This window comes from Geospiza fortis, unplaced genomic scaffold (assembly GCF_000277835.1).
Source record: "Geospiza fortis unplaced genomic scaffold, GeoFor_1.0 scaffold396, whole genome shotgun sequence".
Lineage (NCBI taxonomy): Eukaryota > Metazoa > Chordata > Aves > Passeriformes > Thraupidae > Geospiza > Geospiza fortis.
In genome coordinates this window covers 1,339,135-1,345,986 of record NW_005054345.1, presented here as the reverse complement: position 1 = coordinate 1,345,986, position 6,852 = coordinate 1,339,135, and positions in this window count along the sequence as shown.

The following is a 6,852-nucleotide window of genomic DNA, read 5'->3' as shown; positions in this document are numbered from 1 at the left end:
CACTGCCCGCCCGAGCCGGCGGAGCAGACTTGCCTGTGCCCACCCTGCCCGTATAGCCCCGGGCAGCCAGCCCACCGCACCAAACCAAACGGATCTTCTAATTTAGTTCATAAAAAGTACAAACTCTCTAGTTTGTCCAGTTTATGCTGTGCAAAACGCATGTGGTATTTTTTTTTTTTGTTTTGCCCCGCATTCTGGGACGACGCGTTGGTTTTCCCCGCTGTTTTCCGCGCTGTTCTCTTGCCAGCCGCCCGGCAGTGCCGCTGGTGTGCGCGGTAACATCAGCCCGGGGGCACCGCAGCGGCATCGCCAACACCGGCACCAGCGGCTCCACCTTTTCTGCCTCCCAAGGTTCTGTCTCCACGCTGTCCTTTCCTTTTTACAAGCTTGTGGGCTTGTGCAGTGCATCAGGTTGATCTGACCTAAGTGTAACTTGTCAAAAAAGAAAAAAACCCAAACCGAGGGGGAATAATTTTAACGTGAATTTTCCCGTGTCCTGAGACAACATAAGACCGCGGTCTCCAAACGTGTTTCTGTGAAATTCTTTGGTGGCAAATCAGGTTTTGACTTCTGCTTTGTTTCTCATCACTTATTCCTCACCCAGTGCTGCACTCTCAGTTGTGCAAATAATAGTTTTCAGGGTTTCAGAATTGCCTGGATTAGCTCTGGGTTCAAATAACGTTCTCTTGTGAACATTTTTTTTTCCCTCCAAAGGTAAAAATGTCACTGGAACTATAATTTTGATCTGTGTGTTTGTAACTGTACTCAGATCATGGGAGCGCTGGTATTGGGTTATAGAGGGTACAAAATTGAATCCATACACTGCTGTATGGAAGTGTGTAATTAAAAGGCTTTTATTTCCTGTTATTTGTGCTTGTTGTCCTGGAGGTGGTTGTATATGCATTTACTGGGACTTCACTGCCTTCAGGACAGTTTTATCAGAACAATTTATACTAGAAGTCAGAAGAGAGACAAATAAACTGAATTAAAATCAAGATTCCTTTGCAATTTTGACAAAATCATGATGCCCTCTTTGCAGACTCAATATATTTTCAGGTGACAATGTGAGAAGACTTATCAGCCTTATGTTTTACTAGCAGTAGCTCTTGTGTGCAGCAAAGCAATGCATTTAGTATTTGTTAACATGATGGTTGTCGTGTAGTAGTGATGTTAGCTGCATAGTTCAGAGGTGGTTTTTCCTACCTTCATTTTCATATGTTTTCATGCAGCTCCAGATTAAAATGTGCAGGTCACAGCATCACAGTTCAGGGTCTTGCATCATGCTGGCTGATTGTAGTGCCAGGGAAGGGCTCTCATGTCCACTTTGCCCCCCAGTATTTTTTGTTACTGGTTGGGCTGAAGAAGTAGGGTTTTTTGAGGCAGTTCGCAATGGCTAACGCTGAGAAATGTCCTGAGCTGGTCATTTCAGGTATGCTTTTTGGGGTAAAAATGTATCTTGTGCTTCAGGTTCTGCATATTCAGTGAGTTCCTGGAAATGTGTGCTTAGCTTAGTGCAGTAGTGTTTGGTATTTGAAATGAGCAATAAGATTTATGTTTGGAAGTATTAGCTCATTAAAAAATGGGAAGTGTGAGGGTGCTTGTTCTAATCCCAGTTAGCAGGTGGCTTACTTTGCAGCATGGAAGAACATCATAGCGTAGAGAAATGAATTAACTTATTCATCACAGATTTTCTGCTTGGAAGAGGAGCATTAAAAGGCAGCAAATTAGACTTCTGCACTGCAGAGGCACCCTGAGCTGGCCTTGCCTCTGTGTGATTCTGGTTTGCAGGTGATTTCTACAAGACAATTCCAGTCTCTGGTCACTTGATTTGGTGAGGACAGCAGCTTATTTTTTACCTAGAAGTGAAAGGTTTTAGACCCAGTGGTGCAGAAAAATCTAAAACTCTCTCCTGCTCATTGATGGAAGGGTGTCTGCCTGAATCTGCAAATGGCCTCACTCTACCTCCACATAGCGTGAGTGCCATCATATGCCTGAACTTCCCTTATCTTCCACCGCAGTGGGAGGGCATGGTCATGGCTTTCTCCATGGAGGGCTGTATCCCAGGGCAGAACGTAGCTGTGCCCTGCCTTCCAGCTGGAGAAGGATCAGCAGGGACTCGCACACAGATTCATCTCGTGTGTTGCTCTGGGTGCTTTCATGTCGCTGCTCCCTCAGTGTATTCAGCAGTGAGGTGTGAGGAAGTGCTCCACCATTGCCAGTTCCTTCCTGAGAAAGAGAGGCAGAGCTGCAGGGCTGGAGATCCGATGAGGATTCCGGATTTCTGTTGTCTCAGCCATCGCTGCAGTGTTTGTGACAGGAAGGAAGGGCTTTGAGGATGGTGAGTTTTGTAACAGCCTCAACCTCATCAGTGTGCACTGTTCTCTGGGACAGAGCTGGATTCGGGTCAGCCTCAGCTTGCTGTTCTGTAGCACTAGAAATTGGCTGGCTCCAGGATTCCTGAATTCAAGAGAATATTCAGGGAGTTGTGAAAATCTCTGCATCCCCTCTTTAGGGCGTAGGGAAAATAAAAATCCCCTCTTCCCTGCATCCTCTGGGAGAGAGCTGAGCTGGGTTCCGATTTTTTTACTATTACATATTTTTCTGTGTATTTTCTGGAGTAGTGTGCTTGCCAACAGGCATGGAACCATGTGATAGTAAGAGAGTGGCAAACACTTAATGCTCATAGAAGAGAGTACAAAAGTGGAAACTTATATTTCTTTAATTTTTTTTGTTTTTGTTGTAATACTAGAGGGACTAATTCCTCCTTCCTGAGAATTTTATTCTGGCTCTAAAATGGACTTTGAGGATGTTGAATGTTGTGCAGGAAATGGGAGAGGCATGGCTTGATGTTTGACTTGAGGAAATCTTTCTAACAGTCGAACCAAATGTTGTTGTAAAGTTAGATGGCGAAAAAGTGGTACCTGCTGGTTCTTTCTTGACTCATGTTCCACACCCAGCAAGTTCTTAAAAGTCCTTTAAAAGCTGTTTTACAAGCCTGTGTTCCCAAATCTAAATGGAAATGAAAATAAATAACCACTGACATTGCTTACAGGTTTTCATCCTTTAGTTGTTATGCATATATTGAACTTTTTTGTAGCATGTAAGTTCCAGAACAAATCCACTACAAGCATCTTCTCATAAAGACTTCTGGACTCATTAATAAATGAATTTTATTAAAGCTGAAGTGCTCAAGATGAAGAGCTCATATTTTTAAAGTAATAAACATAGACTTTCTGTGTAGAGAGTTGAATTGATTTTGTTCTAGATCTGTCAGTTGAGTGGCATTTAGATGACACCCCAAAGTCAAGTTCTGGGCAGTACTGAAGGGTGAGCCAGAGGCTGTCACAGGGAGCAGCTGTTGCAGAGGGCAGGGCTGTGAGAGCAGGAGGAAATGTAACTGAAAAATGTGCAATACTTTGAGCAAGAGCAAGCTGCTGTCGTGTTGCCAAGCGAGGTGATTGTCAATTGTGTGGATCCTGAGAAGGGATTTGTGTTTGATCCAAATTCCGGCCTGGAGTAGGTGGCTGAGCCTGTTATTTACGTGAGGTCCGAGTGTGCCCAGGTGTTTGGGCAGTCTCCACAAGGCAAGATAATGTAAGCCAGGATGACAAATGATGCTGTTCCTGGGCTTACTGGAGAGAAAATGCACCAGACACAAACTTGGCCTTTACATTCTATATTAGCCATGAAAAAGACAACTATGTTCTGTTACGTTTTTCTGCTCTAAATCTGGAATAATTATTACTTTAAGGCAGATATTTTTGTGCAGATGTGCTATAAGTTGCAGATGTCCTATTGCAGTTGTCTTTGCAGCATGGTAGACTTTGATCCAGGCTTTGTGCAAAACACCCTTGTGTACAGAGGGATTTCAGCTGCTTCTTGGTTCCATTTGCTTTGCTGCCTTTCTTCAGGAAATGTGCAATGATTCCTATCCAAGGTTTTCTGTCCACTTGTGAGATTTATCCGGAACTTTAATTTTAGATTAGTAAAGATAATCTCCCTTTAATAAACTTTAAACTGATGGCTTCAAATGTTTGCTGTTATCTTAATATCTGTCACTAACTCAAGCACTGTTTCTGTTCTCTTTGTGCACTACAGGACTTTCCTCTTTACCTTCAGTGGAGGAAGCTCAGACCTGACACAGCACTGTGTTCCCAGCCTAACCCCACGATTCCCTTACCTAATATTCTTATTATTCATCTTTATCATAATCATTGTAATCCTTTTGCTTCTACATCACAGGTTCAACAGTGTGACCACTCTCTTGATTCATAAACTCACAGCAAAGCCTTCATCTCTCTCATGGATTATAGATCTAAATTGGTAACTATCGCTTGCTTGCAATGTTTATTAGCACTTATGTTAATTGCTCATACTCTGTTTTCTGCTTCTGATAAATCTCTCTTGTAGAACAGCATTTATATAACAGTCTCTGAGGTCACGGCCTTGTTTCCTTTATGAGCTTTGTCCTTAGGACAGCACACATTGGCTCTAAAAGATTCCATTGCTTGGTAGAAATCTGGTTCAGAATGGAAATTCATTTCTGAAAAAGAAAACAGTATTTATTTTCCAATGACAGAGCACATAAAGGAGTGAGTTTTTATAATAGAAAATTGACCTAGATGTGTAATTTGTGAACTAGAATATTTTTAACTTAAATGCACTTTCTAAGACTTTTTGGGAAAAAAAGTACACAAGGTATTAAAGCTTTTGAGAAGAAGTTATGTTGCACATTAGTAGCACCTCTCAGGGGTTACTGTAGAAATACAAAGGAGTGGTTTCACCCCATCCTCTCGTCTGCCTAATTAAAGAAATGTGTGTCACTGGATGATGATGAAACAGTTAAACTGTCACATTTAAATTGTTACTGGTCCTAAAGAGCATAAGACAAATATAGGAAATTACACTTTTGGCTTTAAAAATGTAGCATGTTAAAAGATGTTTTTATTGCTAGAACTGCCCAGAAGTTGTAGTATAGGGAATACACGGGTTCATAACAAGTTGAATTTGCAAATGTGTCTTAGGGTATAGTTTGAAGTATGAGTTGCATCAGTGTGACCAGGTTTCATGGTTAACTGGGGTGACTGACAGCAGAAAAGGAGACTCTTTCCTTCAGACTTCTTTCTCACACTGTTGTGAGAGAGAATGGGATGTGGAAACAGCATGTCAGTGAACACACCCACGTGGTTACTAATAAAGAGACAGATAACCTTCCGAAGTAATGATTGGATTTCTTGTTTCTTGTCTGTGAGAGGATAAAGAAGAACAGCTCTCCATTAGTTTGTAGCCAAAACCATAAGGGCTGGCAACACTAAAAGTCAACCTTAGCCTTTTGCCTGGCAATCAATAAATGGCAAGGTGCATCAGTTAATTTCTATCCAACACTTTAAACTTGTCCTGAAGTTGGCTGTAGGCAAAAAATGTTGCAGAGCAGGGCTTACAGTGACCCCTTCCAGTGATTCCTAAGAGCAGGAACACTGATGTTTTGTGTTGCACTAGAAACCAGTTTGAGGCTTCACCATGATGCTGGTCACAAATTGAGCACAGCTGAGTGGATCCATCTATGTGACAGATTTCAGTGAGCACTAAAAACAACAAAGGCTGGTTTCCCATGGAGGTGTGTTAGGGCATTTGGCTTTTTTCTTTTAAAATTCATTAGACCAAAATAGGAACTAAAAGCAGGAGAGCCACTTTGACCCAGGAATATATTCTTTGGTGGCTAATAGGCTCTGATTAAGATTTTATTGCTTTAGAGCATTTGCAGCATCCTGCTCTTATGTGGTTTCTTTGTCTAATAAAAGATGAGCTCACACTGCAGGCTTTTTCCTCAATAGGGAAATAATAAGGTATCTCAGAGCTACAAAACTGCCTATTCCCACAAAACTAGTTGGAAGTGGCTGTGTTTGAGACCTTGCTCCCCTTGCACGTGGGGGAAAGAGATTGTCGATATAAGTATGCTCTAGCTACAAAAATGGGGCTACCCAGGCAAAAAACTAAATGCTGCAAGGTCTCATGCTGAAGTGTTCTCAAGGACAATCTGATTGGCAGCTTTTCCCTCTCCTGTGTAACAGGTTTTATGTCCTGTAGCAAAATCTTTCCTGTGTAAGTATTTTATTGAGGATTAGTCCAAGAGATTCAAAATGGAACAGTGGAGAGCCTCTCCTTTGCCCTCGGTGTGGCAGCAGTATTTGACCTGGTCTCCTGTAACAGAGCTCTCCTTGGGCTGTGTGTTTGTGTGAAACAGCAGAGATGCTGCTCTGTTTGGAGCCATCCTAAAGGAGCATCTGTGGCTGTGTGCCCAGGGAGCAGGGGTTACACTGCCAGCTAAAGGGCCTTGGGCCAAGGAGGGAGGACAATCCCCTGGGAGCAATGGCTGTGTGAGCCTGCAGGTGATTTGGCCAGAAGCTGCCTGACCTCAGCGTGTTGTCTCCATTTCCCTGTGCTGCAGAATGTCCTCCAGGTGCAGAGGGCCTGCAGGAGATGTCATTTTGTGGACCTTTCTCTCAGTAGCATAGCAACTGCCACCACTTCCCACTGCTCTGTCCCCTCTGCTTGGCTCCCTGAGCCGTGAGGGATCAGGAACTGAACCAACTTTCCAAACAGCCCTGCAAAACAGGAGAAGCTGTAGGAGGATTTATTCTTAACTGGGATCTCTGTGTTCTCTGAACCACCTCTCTGTGGGGTCCTTAGGGCTGACATGACTGGGGAGTGCTTGGAGCAGGAGTGAGACAACAGGTGGGGAAGAGAAAGGGAGGGGAGGAGGACCAGGAGAAAGGTCTGCTGTTCCCTGGCTTTGGGATTCAAGCACAAATTGAGGGGCAGCCCTGCAAACACTTCCAGCCCAAGTGCTGG